Below are 23539 nucleotides of genomic sequence, written 5' to 3'. Positions count from 1 at the left end.
GCTGCGGTTTCAGCGCAGGCCTGGCGTCTTTTTTTTAGGTGCAGCTGAAGTTTACCGAGCGGGACCTTGCTTTGAGATTGTTGGCGAAGATTCATACTTCAAGAAAACTTTTCGCCGCAACAAAGCACAGTCGTCGTGTTCACTGTGTTTCTTCGCGTACTTGTTTAGCTTGCGCCGAGTAGTTTTCTTGGATAATGAATTCTGACCGAGCGCGTCAGTGCTCCATCACTGCGGAGCTTCAGCCGCGCAACATGCCCAACATGAGAATTGCGTGAACGGGAGTTTCCAGCGGTGACCTTGGTGACGACGTTAGGTCACGCCACTCAAGCTACTCATAATGACTTTGGCATCTGAATGCTTGGAAATGCACTTTTGGCAAAGTAGCTGCTTTCGAAATGATAGTCGGCAGCCACGCAATATCACCTTCGCTGGAAGTGACTGTCATACGCTTGGCGTCGTAACGGGCCTTAGAATATGAAGAGTGGCACCTAAAGAAGCTACGTCACATATTTAACTTGTGGATAAGCAAAGCATTTGGAATTTCACTTCTAGAAAATTAAGCAAACGTAAAACTGCGCGCATTCGCTTTAAGGTGAACTGTCCTAGTTTGCAATGTGTTCAATGGAGTAAGAGCATCAACCTATCGCTTTTCAGGAACGACGGCGCTTCCTTGCCGAGTGCCGCCGTCAATAATGCTGATGTACGTATTACGTATATGTAACATATATTCTTTGTAGATCTAGAGTGTGACTGCCTTGAAGCAAGTCTGCAGTCTGCGCCAAACTTTCATATATTTTTTTTTCAAAGTGTGTAACGTTCTCGAGAAGTGTGTAGCCTGTTTAGGAGCACCCGCCAGACTCGAGGCACATGTTCCATACATTTCTCACTTTACCTTATATTGCATTTTGATGTGCAGGGATTTTGCCTAAGTAATAAAGTCTGGTTATTGTTGGCTATTAAACAAGTAAATAGTTTTGTCCTGCGGCGCGCTGTAATATGGCGCCAATACGTGCAATTTCCTTTGCATGAGCTACCTATTTGATTAGCTTTTTTTTCTTCCTTTCCCTCTGCCCTATAACCTTTTTTCTCAGCTTAGCGCTTCTTTAAGTAACTTGAATATTATTGGCGCCGAAAGACATTAAAACAATAAATATTCAACGTGTCGATGTCCAGTTATGTTGTCACAGACCACACAAATTTTCTGCGTCAAACGGTGCTCGTTGCCCTTGCGGTCGAGCATGACTCTAACTCCTCGCAAAAACCACCTTTAGCATTCGCCTTCTTTTCCCGCATACATTATTTAAACACCTTTTCCATTTCGCCCACGGCAAGTATCGCTATATCACTGCCAGGTTGTTCTTTTCTGTTTACTTTTTCTGTCTTTGTCAATTTACTCTCGCAAAGTTTCCAACAGATACATAGCCAGATGTACATTGCTTCTGTAAATAGATCCGTATCCTGCTTACTAGAGTGAATTCGCGATATCACGGATCTCATATTTGTCCTAGTGAGCAGGATGCAGTTCGCATTCTGCGCACTGTGGTCATAAAAAAGTTGAAATAGCTTAGCCTGTCTGTACAACGATTCCATACATTAAACGGGAAATCAAGTGACTCGTGTTTTGTAATCCATGGTGTAGGTATTGTAAAATAAGCCCCATTCTAGGAACAGTGAACACCGTTTCTGCGAGAACGTGCGTTCACTCTGTTTATCCAACCAGACAGTAGTTGAAAACGATGTGCTCTCTGACAATCTGCGACCACCTCAAAATATCACGATGAACAAATGTTTCCGCTTTTAATATTACTCGCCGTATTGGCCAAAACGTCACTGAGAATGACCCGAGTTTCATAAAAATAATAAAGCTCCTATCTCAGTAGTGGTCATACTGAGTGACACATTTTGTCTATCGTTTTTGTAATAGTTAGAGGCGTTTCATCCAACATTGCGAGTTGAAGAATATGTTTGGAATAAGTTTTTGCGTATTGCTTGCTTATATACTCTTAACGAACACGTATCTCAAACTTCCAGCACTCGTGCTGCCCTCATGTTACAGCGGAGCTGTAAATGACGTTACAGATCACGTTACCGATCACCGTGACATTACAGATCACCAAGATATGCGACGTCATCAAACGTCACTATGTGTTGTCACGGGATGACGTGATCAATTGACATTCTCGATCGGTCAAAGGTGTGCCTATGCTAGAGACAACACAACGCCACGTAAGGTGCAGAAAGGTTCAGTGGAGCGGCACGTGTTTCATGTGTGTTTCGCTACGATAGTCGAATCTAGGCGCTGCTTTGGCACCAAGATTGAGAAGCACCACTGGCCTACCAAAAATGAAGAAGACAACAGTTATCCCAGCAAACGGGTTGGTGCCACAGAAATTTGTGCGGCCTATCAGAAAAGTGTCATAACCGTAAGCGGGAATATGTGCCACAAAAATTGGGTAAATCCATCTACTCACCACTGGTCCGCTAAAAAAAGAAGAAAGCCCAACACGAGGGAACGGGAAAGGCAACGGCGGCTGCGAGAAACTATTACATCATAAACAGATATCTGCAACAGATATTACGGTAAATCGCACTAATCTCAACTAAAAAGGAAGAAGGCAACGTTAGGCCAACTACTAGGGTACGGGAAAGGCGACGGCAGCTGCGAGAAGACTCGAAGCGATGGAATGCCTACGCCAACCGAGGCCATGCCCGTAGATCTATGAGAGGGCGCAACGCTTGGATTCAGCGCGAGTGTCTGTCTCTGGAGCTTGGACATCCGTGTCGTGTCTGTGACTGTGTGTGGTTTAACTCGAGCTTCTCTGCGCTGAGAATCAACGTAGAGCAACCTAGCATCATCTAGCTAAAGCCTAGCAACGACCTAAAAGCAACCTAGAAACAACCCTCATCCCTTGGCTCCGGTCGAGAAAAAACTTAGAAGCAACCAGATTAGTCTTCACAATCGTCCAGTTACGCTGTTTCGAGGCTTGCGCTGCTTAGTGCTTAGCAGAGCCGTCGATGGGGACAGTTTGGCGAATGGGCGGGGCAGTGACGTCGCGGCGCGGCGATGACGCTGTTCACGTCACCGCCACGCCTGCGCTCCGGCGGCGTCCGCCATATATAGTCTCTCTGCGCGACGGGCGCACGGCTGAGGCTATGTAAGCGCTGTTCATTCGTGAAATCTAGCGCTCCTAGACAAATTGCGAAAGCGAAATTGTGCAAGAACATTGTTATACAAATTTAATGAAGAATATCGAGTGAATTAGACGTGTCCAAATCATCGTGAAACTGAGTTGTGCACGCCGATTCGAGTACGACGTTCTATGATACGCGCTGTGCTTTTAGAGCGCAGCTCTTAGGAGTCTGTTCCTGCGTTGTTCGGCATCTCCCTTGGCGTAGTCGGCGTAACCGATAGAGCGAACGAGGACGAAAGACAGCGAACGTGGATTCTGTCGATATCACGAGCCACTGGCCTCTAACATCGCTTTCTTCTTCCGTCATGCGTGCTAGCCCTGCGGTCGGAGCTCGTGCGCATGCAGGGCTGGTGGGTGGGCTGCTACTGTCTCGCTTGTCGTGACGGGGATGTCGATGACGCCTGCAATGCACAGAGTGGCGTGCGTAGCACTCGAGCACTGGCAGTTTCTGTGGCAATATGTAACGAATGTTCTAATGCGGATAGCAAAATCAAGAAGGGAGCCGACAGATGGATACACGTTATAGGTTTGAAAACAGGAGAAAGTGCCTCAGATCAGGCTGGCCGACGTTTCGATAGGGGACCTATCTTTGTCAAAGGCGCCTTGTCATCCCTGACGTGTTAGTTTTATGGGGTTAGTGATGACGTCATGTCCAGCGGTGGCGCGTCTGTTGCTGTTGGTAATTTCTGCCTGAAAAGAGAGAAACTGGAAAGCAGAGGAGTGTAGCCCTTGCCACATTTCAAGAGAGTTTGCAAACATGTTCGGGTCTGCCATGTCAGAGTTAAAGGAAGCTGCAAAGAAAGAAAAAAAAAGAAAAAAAAAGGGGGGGTTACAACCAAGCGAGAGGGCGAGTGCAGCCATCACAAGGAGCTGCAGAAGGTGGTGAGGAAGGAAACTACAGGGGGGGGGGGGAGGAAAACCGGGCGGCTCTCGTTTTAAATGTCCGCCAAGGAGCTGCAGAAGGTAGTGGGGAAGGCAGCTTAAAAAAAAAGAAAAAAGGTACTCGGGCGGCGTAGGTTTAAAATTCCGCCTGCCTACTTTAAGTGATATTCAAAGGGTTGCCTGAAGAGCTCCTGCTTAATGGGTGAAGTAATTGGCTGGCATATGCATCCAGTGTCGTCGGTGGCTTTCAAAAATTGGGCGCCGGTCAACTAAGAGGGAAAGAAAAAAAAAGCAGAAAGGAAGGAGGGGCGGCCGGGGGGGAACAATCGGAATAAGACTCGTAGAACTTCCTGAGAAGACGAGCGCTGTGACAATGCTGGCCAGAAGCGGCCTTTGGAGCGCGGAAAGGGGAAAGGAAACCGTGGTTCGGATTCACTAGAAAATGAAAACATCTTAAAAGTATAATATCTACACGTATGTGCACATTTATACATGCGAGGTTAAGAGATAATAAAAAAGAATATTGATAGTGTATTATGGGAGCTGGTCGGGATTTTATTTTGCGAATAGGTTAAGGTTTTTGAAAGCTGAGCGTACTTCACGTGTCTTAGTATTATAGGAATCATGCTATGGCTTTTAATGATTCCAAATTACCACGTGCTAGATTTATTCCTGATGGGTGTAGGGATTGAAATTTGTGTATCAAATACAATTCCATGTATTTCCTCTCACGTGGTGACCGGAAGTTTGTTTGTAGAATGTAAAGTTTGGCTTTATCGAAATTGTGGTCTTGTTGATTGAAATGGCTGGCTACTGCTTTTGGTAAGTTGTGCTTTGTGTCTGCGCGGTGGCCGTTCAGTCTTACATGAATTGGTTGTCCAGTTTCGCCTATGTACTGTTTTTTACAGGTGGCACACTCAATGCAGTAGATCAGGTTGTTTGAGGTGCACGTGAAGTTCGATGTTACCTTGTGAAGGTAATCGGATGCTGTGCTTTTTACGTTGGTGGCTGGCTGCATATGTTTGCACGTAGAGTTCAAACACAGTTCGCGTTGCCTCAACACAAAGCTGCGCTCTGAATTCGCATGATCATCGGTGACTTTTCGAGCTATGAAGACCTAAGGGTTTGCGTCTATCTTGGTATTTTTTAATGCGAAGCATTTCTTAGCGAATTTCTGCGACTTTGAGCGTATCTATCTGTCTATCTACCTATCTAGCCGCCTTTGAATTTGTGCTCTCCTGGCCGGTTCGTTCACGGGGTGTATACAAAAATTGGTATGGCATAATGTGACTGTATGACAAACATAAATGACTGGTCATAACATGAAAATGATGACATGCATGTCATGTACAGCATGATTTACATGCCACAGTCTTGGTGCTCTTGCGGCCGTTTCGTTAATTTGATATATACCAAAATTGGTATGGCTTGACAAGAGTGTATGGCGAACATAAATTACAGGAGTTATTATGAAAATCATGACACGCATGTCATGTACAGCACGACTTACGTGCCACGCTCATGGTGCGCTGGCGGACGTTTCGCTAGCTTGATATACACCAAAATTGGTACTGCGTGACATGACTGTGTGAGGAACATAAATACCGGGAGTTAATGTGAATATCATGACACGCGTGTCATGTACAGCATGACTTACGTGCCACGCTCATGGTGCGATGGCGGCCGTTCCGCCAGATTGATATACACCAAAATTGGTATTGCGTGATGTGACTTTGTGACGAGCATATATAACAGGTGTAATTTTTGGAACATGTCACGTGACAAGTGTTACGTGAGAATCATTGCATACCACGCCGGAAAAGTCTGTGCACGTGTTCTGGCAGCAAAGCAGAAGATAAAGAAGAGGACGGATTGCGTGCCGGTTCATGGATGATGACAATTTTTATTCGCCACGGAGATTCTCCAAGCTTAAACAGCTCTGCTTTCAAAAGAAACATAGATATCAGCGCACGTAATTGTATTAAAGGGGTCATGAAGCACCCCTTGGGCTGATTGAAAAACACATCCTGCGGAAAGCTGACACGGCTATGAACTGCTCTGCCAAATATTACAGTCGTGCGCGCCGCGTAATGGCCACAAGCGGAGCGCGAAGTTGCCGTTTCCCCACGTACCCTCTTTTTCAAACAGAGGCCGGTTCTCACTCCCGTCGGTGGGCGGGGCGGCTGTCCGCTGTACGTCGCAAGAGACATAGCATGCTTATTGGCCGATAGCCGACGTAAATCGAGAGCGGCGTTCGGATCAGATGCGCTTCTTGCCGCGGGGTGCCGCCACATGCCGGCGCCGCACTCCTCAGTACACGGTAGCCGCACTCGCGCAAGCGAATCACAGCGGGAGAACGATCGCGTTTCATGACGCGCGCTGGCGTAACTTCTTTCCCCCATGCCATCCCTCCCTGTCTAGCTTCCAGTGCGCTCGTCGGCACGAGAAAAGAGAGAAAGCGCTGGGAGCGTGCGCCAAACCCCCGTAACTCCGCTGATTCTTGACGGATTCGAGAAATTTTTGCGGCAATCGATTCGGGAGGCAGTACACTCCGATACTGAGGCCATTAGATAATTACTTGGAAAAGTGGTTCATGACCCCTTTAAGGCCACAAAAGCGCAAAAGCGGGCGTACATGAGCGGCTTGGGGATGTCGAGCCCTAAAATTCCCTCTTAGAGAATTTTAGTGCCGGAACCCCAAAGTGCCTTGCGTACGTAAGCCCCTTACGTTCCTTTGTATAGTCCATGGGTGCGGCTGAGAGTACAAGGGAACGTAAGAGGGTGAATAAGGAAGTGGCTTGGAGTCCCCGGCACTAAAACTCTCCAATAAGAGAGAAAAAAAAAAAACTCACAGGGTCCCTTATGCATTCGCCTAAGACCACTCGAAGGCGAAAGCCGTCTTCCTTTTCTTCAGTTGATGTATTGTTCCTCACGCCCCGCCCCCTTGAAAGCTTTGCGACCTAACATTGTTTAGCACTGCCTCCAAGATCGGAGGCACTGCAATCTTTCTACACCACATCTGGTCATGTGCTGATGTCATCGCGTGAAGTCACGTTATTCGACGTCATGATGACGTCACAATCTTTGGTCGTATGGTCACGTCATTAAGTGATGATTTTTGACATCCCTCGTGTTGACGCCGCCGACGCGGGACGCCGACGATGCTGGTGGTTAATTTTCGCGTTTGCTGAGGCATATAAGGTTATCGTCAGAGCAGGTGCTGGGCCCCCAGCAGGGGCGTGTTAAATGAAAACAATACCTCGTTCGGCTAGTCTGATAGCGGACATCCTGTTGGTTTACTTTACAAAATGATTTTTCTGCTCAACTTCTTCGCCCTCTATACTTCCTAATCACGAAATTTCATCGAGCACATAAGGGCCCCTTGCTATAGCGGAATAGCTTCCTGCACGAGCACAGACATCGTGCACTATACGTGCATTAGCCGTGTCACCACAAGGTAGACAGAAATTAGCGCCTCTTCCTTCCATCAAGAATCACATATATGACTGAAAAGCGCAAAGCACATTCGCTTAGCACAGAGGCGCAGATTAATTTACATGCGCGAATTAAACGTGAAACTGGTAGCATGTACGCAAGCGGCAACACATCGGTAAATGACATCATAGGCTGACAGCCACAGAAACGCAGACCACATAACGTACAACACATGCCAGGTAACCGCCGCAGCTGACGCGCGGCGGCACTAACCTGCGATATCGAAATAAATCTTCCCCTCACAACATCACGGTAACATCCCAACCTCGTGCTCAGAACTCGTAAACGCAACACATCACGCTTGACACTTATAGCGTTATCGCTGCAAAATTTCAATCTGCCCAAGCGATCGAAACGCGAACCATAAAACTCCTTTTTTTTTTTTTTCAGCGTGACAAAATTATTTTTAATGTTTGTGCACCTGAAAGGGCCCCATTGCACAACAAATAATAAGTTTGTGTTAATTATACCCTGTTTATAATACCAGCAATATTCAAGCTAAATACTCAAGTACGTATCTCGCATAGCACGGAGCAGTCGGTCGGAGTCCATTTGCTGCGTCTGATGTTTCTGATCCAAAGGCGTCGTCGCTTCTTTTCCTTCGGAAGCCTAAAAAGGCGGAAACCCTGCTCGCTGCTGTTTGAACAGCCAACCGCGCAACAGCAGTCCATCGCACGCAACAAATTCACGCTTGAATGCGAGGAGCAGTCGCCATGAATACGCGCGGCTTCGCACAAGAGCTTCGTAGCCTACGCGCGCTCCTCAGTGGTCGTGTAAGTTAGAGGTGTGCACGGGCTCCGGGTAGCCCGAAAGCCCGAGCCCGACCCGGCCCGCGGGCCGGGCTCGGGCGGGCCGACGTATTTTCACCTCGGGCCCGGGCCGGGCTCGGGTACTTGGAGTTTTAACGGGCCGGGCTCGGGCCCGGCGCAAAGCCCGACTCAAGCCCGAAATATAAAGAATGAGCGGGAATTGTTTTCCAGCACGCATACAGCGCCTTTTCCGCAACCTCCCTTTACCGCTTTTCCTTTCCATTCGCTACTTTAAACAAAAGGGTAGCAGGTAAAGCACTGCCTCTGTTGCACTCCGACAAACGGAGAAGTAACACCACCAGAGCTAGTGACGGCGCCACGCGACTGTTCCCGTTAGATTTAAGGCCAAATCCAATATGAGTTAAAATGCACGCGACAGCGACGAGCGACCCGACGTAGATCGCCTTTGTGCAAGCTGACGTTTGCATGGGCATACCCCATACACGTGGCCGCTTTGGCGAGCGAACTTCATTGTTGCTGGCATGAGGCCCTCTACCTGCTTGTTGTTTTACAGCGAAAGCTGTTATGAGATCATTTCACCGGCCGTTTTTGGCGCCGTAGTTGTCCGCCGCCGCCGCCGCCGCCGCCGGTGTCCGTAACCAATATCGCTCGAAACAGGAAAACAAAAACTTAAGTAAAAAATTCCAGGACGGAACAAGGTTCGAACCTGGGTCCTCTGCGTGGGAGCCCAGTATTCAACCTCTGAGCCATGCCGGTGCTTGAAACCGCTTTGCAAGAAGGTCCTATATAGGTTTCATGTCGGGAAGGAACCACATTAGCATATCCAATATAGCGTGGTAGAAGAGTAAAATAAGCACCAAGCGTCGCACATTGCGAATTCTGTAACCAGGCGTCACACAATGCGAATTGCGCAACGAGTAGGTTGTTGAATGCTTACAACCCATTACAAAGGACTCTGCCATAATTCTTCATCGTCATCAGACACAACATCAACAAAGTGCGCGTAATGCCTTACATGGGTTTAGCAGGTACCAACGCTCTCCGTAGAATGAAGAAAAATGTCACAGTGCCTGCTGCCCTACTTCTCAAAAACTACAATGATTTATAGCGTAGTGGGTTCCTCGCAAGTGCACTTGTATTGGTTGCCAAGGAAGCCCATAAGCGCATAATCCATTTCTTCGGGGTCTCCGTAAAATTACAATGATTTATAGCGTAGTGGGTTCCCGGCAAGTGCACTTGTATTGGTTGCCAAGGAAGCCCATAAGCGCATGATACATTTCCTCGGGGTCTCAGTGAAGATCTTCGCACCCCCGCCCCGTCTCTCTCCCACGTCAACGTATGTTATACAGCATGACGGGACAGGGAAATAGCGACCGGGCGTCACCCAATGCAAATGACATAACTGGTGGGCCGTTTAAAGCTTCCAACCCATTACAAAGGACAGAGCCATAATTCTTCATCGTCATCAGTCGTCGCGTCAACAAAGTGCACATAATGCCTTACAGACGTGTAGCTGGTGCCTCGCTTCTCCGCAGAATGAAGAATAATGGCTTAGTAGGTGCTTTCCAACTTCACAAAAATTGTGATTTATGGCGTAGTTGGTACCTTTCTAGTGTACTTGTATTGTAGCCCCAAGAGAGCTTACAACGGGCTCTAGAAACGCCGCTCTTCCAGCTTTCGCTGTGACTGTGCTGCGGTTTCAGCGCAGACCTGGCGCTTTTTCTGCACGACAATTTGTAACCTGTGTAATAGAAACTGTTCATCGTGTGTCGTTTGATGATATTTGATATGCGCAATAAAATGCCAAATTACCGGAAAACGATGTTTTGTTTTCGCAGCGACCCTTCAAAAAACCGGGCCGGGCCGCGCCCGGGATTGTGTTTACGTACGTCGGGCCGGGCCGGGCGGGCTCGCAGCCCTTTACCGTCGGGCTCGGGCGGGCCTTCGACAAAGTCAGCGGGCCCGGGCCGGGCTCGGGCTCGGAAATACGGCCCGTGCACAGCTCTAGTGTAAGTGCGGCGCGCCGGCGTCTCTCCGTCGCGGTAGCGCCGGACTCCGCGCCGCGCTGTCGCCACTGCCACCCGCCGGCGAGGAGAGAGGGTTTACGTCACGAGAAGAGGGCGGCGCTGGGGCGGAGCTCGGAGAGCGGCGAGATGAAACAATCGCCAAACTCTCCCGAAGGGTATATATGGCTCTGGTGCTCAGAGCAAACATTGATAATTTTAGATTGCAGCTCTTAGGCGCCCGTTTCTGCGTTGAGTGACGTCGCCGTCGCCATCGGTGGCGTAACCGATAGACACAAAAAATTACCGATAGACGTCAAAAAATAAAATGAGAAAAAAATACCCAGAATCAAATGCATTTGCGTGGCAGTCGAGTATTCTGCAACCGAGCCATGCTGGTGCTTGAAGCTTATTTGCATAAAAGACCACCCTATACAGGCGCCATGTCGGGCAAGAAATCGCATTCCCATGTGTAATATAGCGTCGAAGAAGAATAAAATAATAGCAGTCATCACACAATGTTAATTACGAAACGAGGAGGAGGAATAGACTTTATTAAGGGAAACCAGTAGGTTTAAGTGGCCGGGCCTAGGCCTCCCATGAGGGGACGTCAAGGGCTTGCCTCAACACCGCCTCACGGGCGTGCTGGGTCGCCCAGGTTTGTTCGTCAATAGCGGAGCTCCGCAGAGCCTCGCGGAGCCTCGACGAAAGGGTCGTGGTGTTATTGTGTGTGTACTGTGCCGGGCACTCCCACAGCATATGCGATAGTGTGTGGTTTAATGGTTCCCACCCACTTCAAAGTGCTCAGCCATAATTCTTCGTCGTCATCAGCCACATGCAGCATCAACAAAGTTCACATAATGCCTTACAGATGTGTAGCGGGTACTTCGCTTATCTGCAGAACGATGAGTAATGGCGTAGTGGGGGCAGTAGTACGTCACAAAAATTACGATTTATCGCTTAGTGGGTACCTTGCATGTATACTTCTATTAGGTGCCCCAAGATAGTTTAGAATGGGCTCTAGAAAGGACGCTCTTCCAGTTTTCAATGGGACTGTGCTGTGTGTTCCGCGCAGGCCTGGCCTTTTAGAGCGCCGCTCTTGGGCACCCGTTCCAGCAGTGAGCGGCGTCGCCGTTGGCGTCAGCGTAACCGTTACAGTGAACGAGGACGAAAGAGGGCGAACGCGTAGCACTCGAGCGCTGGTAGGTTACGTCGCAGTATGTAACGAATGTTGCATTGCTACGACTGGGGAAAGCCAGAACTTCAAACACAGTTGGCCTCGCCCCAACATGAAGCTGCGCTCAGAATTCGCATTAGGCAGTATCGTAATCGTCAGTGACTTTTTTATTCCTACTTATTGCGAGCAAGGCATAACGGCTTTCGTCATGGTTAGCTTTCACCATGGCAACAGCTTTTTAAACATAGTTTTGGCGTATTTATAGTTACTCCAATTAGTAGGGCATTGATGAATAAGAAGGTTTTTTATGGGGCCTTACTGCGCCTGTACTTTGTCTCGATATCTTAAATCACCACACACTTATAGGCTTCCCTTCTGCCGAGGGTATAGTGAGCTGTGATTTTTTTCATTGTGCATTTTAAATGTGAACAAAGACTCGCTGATTTCATCCGATTTTCAGAGCTTGTCAAAGAGGATAAAGCTGACAAAACTATTTTTTTTTCAATTTTGATTAGTCTACAAATGTGTGAGTCTGATAATTCAATTGCACCAAAGAATAGTTAATGTCAGTCGCTACAGGGCGGTCGTCACTACCGTATTTACTCGAATCTAAGCCGATGTTTTTTTCGAAAAAATGATGTGCGAAAGTGGGGGGGTCGGCTTAGATTCGAGTACAATGAATAGGTTTTTTTTCTTTTCTGGCCTTGCGAATTTCGGGGGTCGGCTTAGAATCGGGGCCGGCTTAGATTCGAGCAAATACGGTATATGTTGCAGTATCAACCAAAGCGAAAGAACAAATAAGAAGGCTTCAGTTAGCGAAAGATAAATCTAAAACCGATTTCGCGTTATATCGTAAAAATGTGGCTACTTTAGAGTTTATACACAATATTAATGAGAACTAACAGACAATAATGCCAAGGAAAGTATAGGGGGTGTTTTTAGTAGTAAACGTAAGGTAATTGTGAAGAAAGAAAAGTGGACGAGCTCAGTTGGTAGAGCATCGGACGCGTTATTCGAAGGTCGCAGGTTCGGTCCCTGCCCGCGGCAAGCTATCTTTTCGTCCACTTTCCTTTATTCACAATTACCTTACGTTTACTACTAAAAACACCCGCTATACTTTCCTTGGCATTATTGTCTGTTAGTTCTCATTAATATTGTGTATAACAAAGAAAACGAGCCCTTGAAATTAACACTTCTTTCCTTCATTCATAGCGAGGGTCTCGTTCTGGCAGGCTTGGTGCTTTCAGGTAGTATGCGAGGGATTATTGGTCAGCTGCCCGCTCGTAATAAGTTCACGTGCTACGTGACGCCAACAGGCAAAAAAGAGTGTTCCACACTCGCCGTCATGGCTACTGGCGGCGCTGACTGACGCTCCCACGTTTAAATGCACATATATACACTATAAAGTGGACTGGGGGATGGCCGCCGCGGTAGCTCAGGTGGTAGAGCATCGGACGCGTTATTCGAAGGTCGCAGGTTCGGTCCCTGCCCGCGGCAAGGTATCTTTTCGTCCACTTTTCTTTCTTCACAATTACCTTACGTTTACTACTAAAAACACCCCCTATACTTTCCTTGGCATTATTGTCTGTTAGTTCTCATTAATATTGTGTATAACAAAGAAAACGAGCCCTTGAAATTAACACTTCTTTCCTTCATTCATAGCGAGGGTCTCGTTCTGGCAGGCTTGATGCTTTCAGGTAGTATGCGAGGGATTATTGGTCAGCTGCCCGCTCGTAATAAGTTCACGTGCTACGTGACGCCAACAGGCAAAAAAAGAGTGTTCCACACTCGCCGTCATGGCTACTGGCGGCGCTGACTGACGCTCCCACGTTTAAATGCACATATATACACTATAAAGTGGACGGGGGGATGGCCGCCGCGGTAGCTCAGGTGGTAGAGCATCGGACGCGTTATTCGAAGGTCGCAGGTTCGGTCCCTGCCCGCGGCAAGGTATCTTTTCGTCCACTTTTCTTTCTTGACAATTACCTTACGTTTACTACTAAAAACACCCGCTATACTTTCCTTGGCATTATTGTCTGTTAGTTCTCATTAATATTGTGTATAACAAAGAAAACGAGCCCTTGAAATTAACACTTCTTTCCTTCATTCATAGCGAGGGTCTCGTTCTGGCAGGCTTGGTGCTTTCAGGTAGTATGCGAGGGATTATTGGTCAGCTGCCCGCTCGTAATAAGTTCACGTGCTACGTGACGCCAACAGGCAAAAAAGAGTGTTCCACACTCGCCGTCATGGCTACTGGCGGCGCTGACTGACGCTCCCACGTTTAAATGCACATATATACACTATAAAGTGGACTGGGGGATGGCCGCCGCGGTAGCTCAGTTGGTAGAGCATCGGACGCGTTATTCGAAGGTCGCAGGTTCGGTCCCTGCCCGCGGCAAGCTATCTTTTCGTCCACTTTTCTTTCTTCACAATTACCTTACGTTTACTACTAAAAACACCCGCTATACTTTCCTTGGCATTATTGTCTGTTAGTTCTCATTAACATTGTGTATAACAAAGAAAACGAGCCCTTGAAATTAACACTTCTTTCCTTCATTCATAGCGAGGGTCTCGTTCTGGCAGGCTTGATGCTTTCAGGTAGTATGCGAGGGATTATTGGTCAGCTGCCCGCTCGTAATATGTTCACGTGCTACGTGACGCCAACAGGCAAAAAAAGAGTGTTCCACACTCGCCGTCATGGCTACTGGCGGCGCTGACTGACGCTCCCACGTTTAAATGCACATATATACACTATAAAGTGGACGGGGGGATGGCCGCCGCGGTAGCTCAGTTGGTAGAGCATCGGACGCGTTATTCGAAGGTCGCAGGTTCGGTCCCTGCCCGCGGCAAGGTATCTTTTCGTCCACTTTTCTTTCTTCACAATTACCTTACGTTTACTACTAAAAACACCCGCTATACTTTCCTTGGCATTATTGTCTGTTAGTTCTCATTAATATTGTGTATAACAAAGAAAACGAGCCCTTGAAATTAACACTTCTTTCCTTCATTCATAGCGAGGGTCTCGTTCTGGCAGGCTTGATGCTTTCAGGTAGTATGCGAGGAATTATTGGTCAGCTGCCCGCTCGTAATATGTTCACGTGCTACGTGACGCCAACAGGCAAAAAAAGAGTGTTCCACACTCGCCGTCATGGCTACTGGCGGCGCTGACTGACGCTCCCACGTTTAAATGCACATATATACACTATAAAGTGGACGGGGGGATGGCCGCCGCGGTAGCTCAGGTGGTAGAGCATCGGACGCGTTATTCGAAGGTCGCAGGTTCGGTCCCTGCCCGCGGTAAGGTATCTTTTCGTCCACTTTCCTTTCTTCACAATTACCTTACGTTTACTACTAAAAACACCCCCTATACTTTCCTTGGCATTATTGTCTGTTAGTTCTCATTAATATTGTGTATAACAAAGAAAACGAGCCCTTGAAATTAACACTTCTTTCCTTCATTCATAGCGAGGGTCTCGTTCTGGCAGGCTTGATGCTTTCAGGTAGTATGCGAGGGATTATTGGTCAGCTGCCCGCTCGTAATAAGTTCACGTGCTACGTGACGCCAACAGGCAAAAAAAGAGTGTTCCACACTCGCCGTCATGGCTACTGGCGGCGCTGACTGACGCTCCCACGTTTAAATGCACATATATACACTATAAAGTGGACGGGGGGTTGGCCGCCGCGGTAGCTCAGGTGGTAGAGCATCGGACGCGTTATTCGAAGGTCGCAGGTTCGGTCCCTGCCCGCGGCAAGGTATCTTTTCGTCCACTTTTCTTTCTTCACAATTACCTTACGTTTACTACTAAAAACACCCGCTATACTTTCCTTGGCATTATTGTCTGTTAGTTCTCATTAATATTGTGTATAACAAAGAAAACGAGCCCTTGAAATTAACACTTCTTTCCTTCATTCATAGCGAGGGTCTCGTTCTGGCAGGCTTGGTGCTTTCAGGTAGTATGCGAGGGATTATTGGTCAGCTGCCCGCTCGTAATAAGTTCACGTGCTACGTGACGCCAACAGGCAAAAAAGAGTGTTCCACACTCGCCGTCATGGCTACTGGCGGCGCTGACTGACGCTCCCACGTTTAAATGCACATATATACACTATAAAGTGGACTGGGGGATGGCCGCCGCGGTAGCTCAGTTGGTAGAGCATCGGACGCGTTATTCGAAGGTCGCAGGTTCGGTCCCTGCCCGCGGCAAGCTATCTTTTCGTCCACTTTTCTTTCTTCACAATTACCTTACGTTTACTACTAAAAACACCCGCTATACTTTCCTTGGCATTATTGTCTGTTAGTTCTCATTAACATTGTGTATAACAAAGAAAACGAGCCCTTGAAATTAACACTTCTTTCCTTCATTCATAGCGAGGGTCTCGTTCTGGCAGGCTTGATGCTTTCAGGTAGTATGCGAGGGATTATTGGTCAGCTGCCCGCTCGTAATAAGTTCACGTGCTACGTGACGCCAACAGGCAAAAAAAGAGTGTTCCACACTCGCCGTCATGGCTACTGGCGGCGCTGACTGACGCTCCCACGTTTAAATGCACATATATACACTATAAAGTGGACTGGGGGATGGCCGCCGCGGTAGCTCAGTTGGTAGAGCATCGGACGCGTTATTCGAAGGTCGCAGGTTCGGTCCCTGCCCGCGGCAAGCTATCTTTTCGTCCACTTTTCTTTCTTCACAATTACCTTACGTTTACTACTAAAAACACCCGCTATACTTTCCTTGGCATTATTGTCTGTTAGTTCTCATTAACATTGTGTATAACAAAGAAAACGAGCCCTTGAAATTAACACTTCTTTCCTTCATTCATAGCGAGGGTCTCGTTCTGGCAGGCTTGATGCTTTCAGGTAGTATGCGAGGGATTATTGGTCAGCTGCCCGCTCGTAATAAGTTCACGTGCTACGTGACGCCAACAGGCAAAAAAGAGTGTTCCACACTCGCCGTCATGGCTACTGGCGGCGCTGACTGACGCTCCCACGTTTAAATGCACATATATACACTATAAAGTGGACTGGGGATGGCCGCCGCGGTAGCTCAGTTGGTAGAGCATCGGACGCGTTATTCGAAGGTCGCAGGTTCGGTCCCTGCCCGCGGCAAGCTATCTTTTCGTCCACTTTTCTTTCTTCACAATTACCTTACGTTTACTACTAAAAACACCCGCTATACTTTCCTTGGCATTATTGTCTGTTAGTTCTCATTAATATTGTGTATAACAAAGAAAACGAGCCCTTGAAATTAACACTTCTTTCCTTCATTCATAGCGAGGGTCTCGTTCTGGCAGGCTTGATGCTTTCAGGTAGTATGCGAGGGATTATTGGTCAGCTGCCCGCTCGTAATAAGTTCACGTGCTACGTGACGCCAACAGGCAAAAAAAGAGAGTTCCACACTCGCCGTCATGGCTACTGGCGGCGCTGACTGACGCTCCCACGTTTAAATGCACATATATACACTATAAAGTGGACTGGGGGATGGCCGCCGCGGTAGCTCAGGTGGTAGAGCATGGGACGCGTTATTCGAAGGTCGCAGGTTCGGTCCCTGCCCGCGGCAAGGTATCTTTTCGTCCACTTTTCTTTCTTCACAATTACCTTACGTTTACTACTAAAAACACCCGCTATACTTTCCTTGGCATTATTGTCTGTTAGTTCTCATTAATATTGTGTATAACAAAGAAAACGAGCCCTTGAAATTAACACTTCTTTCCTTCATTCATAGCGAGGGTCTCGTTCTGGCAGGCTTGGTGCTTTCAGGTAGTATGCGAGGGATTATTGGTCAGCTGCCCGCTCGTAATAAGTTCACGTGCTACGTGACGCCAACAGGCAAAAAAGAGTGTTCCACACTAGCCGTCATGGCTACTGGCGGCGCTGACTGACGCTCCCACGTTTAAATGCACATATATACACTATAAAGTGGACTGGGGGATGGCCGCCGCGGTAGCTCAGTTGGTAGAGCATCGGACGCGTTATTCGAAGGTCGCAGGTTCGGTCCCTGCCCGCGGCAAGCTATCTTTTCGTCCACTTTTCTTTCTTCACAATTACCTTACGTTTACTACTAAAAACACCCGCTATACTTTCCTTGGCATTATTGTCTGCTAGTTCTCATTAATATTGTGTATAACAAAGAAAACGAGCCCTTGAAATTAACACTTCTTTCCTTCATTCATAGCGAGGGTCTCGTTCTGGCAGGCTTCATGCTTTCAGGTAGTATGCGAGGAATTATTGGTCAGCTGCCCGCTCGTAATATGTTCACGTGCTACGTGACGCCAACAGGCAAAAAAAGAGTGTTCCACACTCGCCGTCATGGCTACTGGCGGCGCTGACTGACGCTCCCACGTTTAAATGCACATATATACACTATAAAGTGGACGGGGGGATGGCCGCCGCGGTAGCTCAGGTGGTAGAGCATCGGACGCGTTATTCGAAGGTCGCAGGTTCGGTGCCTGCCCGCGGCAAGCTATCTTTTCGTCCACTTTTCTTTCTTCACAATTACCTTACGTTTACTACTAAAAACACCCGCTATACTTTCCTTGGCATTATTGTCTGTTAGTTCTCATTAATATTGTGTATAACAAAGAAAACGAGCCCTTGAAATTAACACTTCTTTCCTTCATTCATAGCGAGGGTCTCGTTCTGGCAGGCTTGATGCTTTCAGGTAGTATGCGAGGAATTATTGGTCAGCTGCCCGCTCGTAATATGTTCACGTGCTACGTGACGCCAACAGGCAAAAAAAGAGTGTTCCACACTCGCCGTCATGGCTACTGGCGGCGCTGACTGACGCTCCCACGTTTAAATGCACATATATACACTATAAAGTGGACGGGGGGATGGCCGCCGCGGTAGCTCAGTTGGTAGAGCATCGGACGCGTTATTCGAAGGTCGCAGGTTCGGTCCCTGCCCGCGGCAAGGTATCTTTTCGTCCACTTTTCTTTCTTCACAATTACCTTACGTTTACTACTAAAAACACCCCCTATACTTTCCTTGGCATTATTGTCTGTCAGTTCTCATTAATATTGTGTATAAGAAAGAAAACGAGCCCTTGAAATTAACACTTCTTTCCTTCATTCATAGCGAGGGTCTCGTTCTGGCAGGCTTGATGCTTTCAGGTAGTATGCGAGGGATTATTGGTCAGCTGCCCGCTCGTAATAAGTTCACGTGCTACGAGACGCCAACAGGCAAAAAAGAGTGTTCCACACTCGCCGTCATGGCTACTGGCGGCGCTGACTGACGCTCCCACGTTTAAATGCGCATATATACACTATAAAGTGGACGGGGGGATGGCCGCCGCGGTAGCTCAGTTGGTAGAGCATCGGACGCGTTATTCGAAGGTCGCAGGTTCGGTCCCTGCCCGCGGCAAGCTATCTTTTCGTCCACTTTTCTTCCTTCACAATTACCTTACATTTATTAGTAAAAACATCCCCTATACTTTCCTTGGCATTATTGTCTGTTAGTTCTCATTAATATTGTGTATAACAAAGAAAACGAGCCCTTGAAAGTAACACTTCTTTACTTTAGAGTTTAGGTATATATAATTGTTTTTTTTTTATCTAGTTCCCCAACAATTTACTTGATGAGCCAGTGCATTACCTCCAAGGTACATGGCGTGAACTAATGTTATACGCGAAAACTGCCGATCAGCAATACCTTCTGCAAGTTCTTAATTATTCTTTCGCGCACTTTCAACGGCGCATTCGAATATTTTACGCATTTCATTTTTTACGCCATACAGAACCATATCGAACAGGACATTGAACGTGTAAGAACGCTTTTACTTTTCCCTTCTCGCATGCAACTAATTCGCGTGAGCTATGTGGGCACAACCTAATACGCATATGCTCGAAGACACTAGTTATAGCGGGAAATGAGCACGATATGGCAACCGGTCCGTTACATAGCCCAATTATTACATCAGGCTTCCTGATCTAAAAGCATTTGCAACTGAATCAGATAATGGAATACGCATTGTATGTTTATTTGAATGAGAAGAATTATGAACATTGTAACAGACAGCCACGCAATACGAAGTCGCGTATAAAGCCAGCAATTAAGTAAATCTTGTTATAGCCTTGCCAGCAAGCACAGCAGCTTATATAAAATAAAGTAGGAAAGGTCATCTTCCATTTCCTTATGTAGAAGTGCAGTTTATCGTTATTCTTTGGTGTACCTCCTGACAGTCCGTCCCTGGTACCTTCCAAAGGTTGTGGTATTTGCCGCAAGAATTATTGAACATGCTTTCGCATTCTCTTGACATTCCTCGTTCAAGATCAGTAACAAGAGCCATGCATCCACTTCCTACAACACAATATGGATGAAATATTAATGAATGACGGCATGGAAGTATACACTATCCTAAAATTGTACACATTGTTCGGGTGTTCTGCAAGGTAGCAGCGTTAATTTCATACAGCATAATTTATCTTCAGGGACATACGTCATACGACAAAATTACGAGCAATACCAAAATCATGTTGGGAGATAATTCCTAAAGCACGCAGGTAGCACACGCATGATCTAGTTCTTCGTGTTTAGAGACAATCTGGATCATATGTTAACCGAACAACGCCGTTAGGTCTTTCAGTTATACATATTGTGATGACGAAGATCGACACCGGGGCTCTGGCGCGCGGGGACAGCTAGCGGGAAGAAGCAGAGGAAGAAGAAGGCAGACAATAGAACAGCTGGCCCAGGAACGGGTGCTGTCTCTGCGTCTCTCATTCTTCACAATGGCGCAGCCCGGTCTACCCTCAGCCGGGTCTCTCCATCCTAGGAACGCCGTCCACGCTTCCTCGGTCATGGACACCATGGCCCGACCGCTGCTACAGCTACCCATCAAACCATCCCAGGACGGCGTCCAGGCCTCCTCGGTGGCTCAACGGCACGCTTACCCCGGCGCCGCCAAGACAGTTCACGGCCTACCGTTGCCCGGGAATGCCGCTCACGCTTCCCGTGGCGACACCCTCTCATTCAGGGCTCCATCGGCACCTGAGCCGCTTTGGGATGCGGTACGAGCTCCTTCGGACCAGCAGTCCGCCGTCGTGGGCTCAACCACCACCGCCTACTGGTCCGACATTACGGGCTCCGCACGCGAACCATCGGAGAGCGCCGCGCACCTGCGGCGTACCATTGCGCGACTTCGCGTCACGGCCAACGCCTTGACAGCGTCGAGCTCTGCGCTGTTTCCTCCAATAATATCCGCACTGACAGCCATCAACACCATGTTGGACGTAGCCACCTCGCTAGACCTCGAGGCCTGCTCAGTCCAGAACCGTAGAGAGCTCCGGTGTGCCCTGACGCAGCTCGCATCTCAACTGGGCTCCTTGGCGTCGGCATACTCCAGATTTTCGTCTGCTGCCCCACCGTCGCCGGCTATCTGTGAGTTGCCGGAGTTCTGCGGCTTCCAGAACGACGCCAACAAGTGGGTGGCGACCGTGAACGCGATAGGAGCTCGCGAGTGCTGGACGGATCAACAGAAGTGGTCCGTGGCCATAGACCGCCTTCGGGCCGGTGCCGCGGCGTGGCACAGGTACGAAGGCGTCAGGCAGCAATCCTGGGCCGAGTGGAGCACTAGGCTCATAGCTGCCTTTGGACCGACTGATCACCACCTCAGTACCACCACCCAGTCGAACCTCATTGCTACTGAGGATGGAGCTCTGAAGGGGCACCACCTCGAGGAGGCTGCAACTGTGCATTGCAGCTCATCCACAGACAGTGCCTCAACCTGCCCTGGGACAAGCACACAACTGAGACCAGGCCTACCACCTCAAGTCACGGACTCGGCGTCGGTATCCAACGCCATAACATCCCTTCCGGTGGCCGAGAGCGTTTTCCGTCCACATCTGTCGGAAAAGCCACCCCCATGCTCGTCGTCGCTTGACCATTTGGAGGCACCGACACTTACAGTACTGGACGCTCTACCATGCAACGAGCCGTGCTTTTCCGTCGGTTCAAACGCGATCCTCTCTGCCCAGACGAAGGCGGATCTGCGTACCTCACAGCATGCACTGGCAGAACGTGAGAATGCTTCCAACTTGCTGCGAGACGTCTCTCCAGAAGCCGCCAATGAGTCTGACACGGCGGAGATCGACCTGCCTGTGCAGCACAAGTCTTCTGCTGTTGGAACGGCTTCTTGCGAGGATGCCCCTGCTGCGCGCAGCGCGTCTTCAAGAAAAGCTGACTTCGGAACGGCGGGGTGGTGCTCCACAGCGACAACGCTGCAAAAATACAAGCGGTGTCAAAGGTCAACGCGTGAACTGAGCTTCCCGTTGCCACAGACGTCTAGTAAGAGACCTAGACGCCCCTCGAACCACTGCAAAAAACGCAGATGGCCTCGTTCGGTGCAGCAAGTGGCGCTACAGGGCCCACCACGTCCTGCCCTGTTCTGCCAACTGCGACGGGATAAACGTGCGAACTACATACGACCACATTATATCAACCAGGGTCGCCCGCCAGAGCACGCTGAGGCACCTTCTCAAGCCAAGTCGCCGCGGTGCCTGGACCGACACCGCCATGCAGCCAGTGTCGCCGAACTGAGATATTTATGACTCATCCACACGCCAAGTCGCAGCGTGGCCGGGAGCGACCACCGCTATTCAACGAGTGTCGCCCACCAGAGGCACTTCTGGCAAGTCTCCCAACGAACTTGCAGCGTGGTCGGGACCGACCACCGCGATGCAGCCAACACCGCCCACCAGAGACATTGTCGACTGTTCCGCGCGCTCGCAGTCATGGCCGAGTGTGATGACGAAGAGCGGCACCGAGGCCCTGGCGCGCGGGCAGCTAGAGCAAGGTAGAGAAAGACTAGGACAGAATATAGAACAGCTGGCCCAGGAACGGGTGCTGTCTCTGTGTCTCGTTCATTACAATATAAACATTCTGTAGATATAATAGCAGGGAACAAGCCGGATAATAGAACATATATTTCAACACTCTCCTTTTGTACTATTGAAACAATATTTGTTATATGATTGGTGTTATACCTGTTCATTTTCCCCTTCCCGCCAACACATGAAAACATGCCTGCCAAACGTGTCGATTCACAGGGAGTAGGTTTGCACTGTGCTCCGTTCCGTCAACTGCCTAGGCATCGCGACGCCCACTCGCCATACCGACGCACCACGCTGCTCTAGTGGTTATGGTGCTCGTTAACAGGATCGAATCACTGTCACGGCGGCCCCATTTCGATCGAGGCGTAACTCTAAAGAACCGTGTGCCTACATTGAGATGCACGTTAAATGCCCTCCGGTGGCCGAAATTTCCGCGGCCCTCCACTACGGCGTCGATCACAGCCATAGCGTCTATCTATCTATCTATCTATCTATCTATCTATCTATCTATCTATCTATCTATCTATCTATCTATCTATCTATCTATCTATCTATCTATCTATCTATCTATCTATCTATCTATCTATCTATCTATCTACCTATCTATCTATCTATCTATCTATCTATCTATCTATCTATCTATCTATCTATCTATCTATCCGCCTACGTCTGGGTGCTCTCGTGATCGCCTCCTGAACTTAGTGTAGACAAAAATTGGCGTGAGAGGGTAAGGGGATTCGACGAATATGACTGTCTGGTCATGATATAAATAACGTGAAAATCCTGTATCGTACGTCGTCAAACCCTTTCCTCCAGACACGGTGATAGAAAGTTTATATCTATCCAGGATGGTGGGAACATACATTGGTAATATAAATGCGACGGCGTTAAGAAAAAACCGACATCGGCAGCGTTGACCAGACGAACGCAAAGAATAAAAATCAGAATTCCTACAAGAATCAAACCCAAGCGTTCTGCGTGGCAGTCAGATATTTTACCACAGAGCCACGCGAGATCTTGAAACAACTCTGGAAAAAGACCCTCTCTAGGCGTAATGTCGCTGCAATGTTAATTCTGGTAGCAGTGATGCTTATCGAATTTTATAACAAAGGAATAAATATTACACATGTACTCCTATGACACAGGCGTCATGTCGGGTTAACGTCAACTGCGGTTCCAGCGCTGGCTCCGCTTTCACAGC

The sequence above is a fragment of the Rhipicephalus sanguineus genome, chromosome 4, assembly GCF_013339695.2.
Source record: "Rhipicephalus sanguineus isolate Rsan-2018 chromosome 4, BIME_Rsan_1.4, whole genome shotgun sequence".
NCBI classification, from domain to species: Eukaryota; Metazoa; Arthropoda; class Arachnida; order Ixodida; family Ixodidae; genus Rhipicephalus; species Rhipicephalus sanguineus.
The sequence above is the reverse complement of the archived record's forward strand: the minus strand, read 5'-3'. Positions refer to the sequence as shown.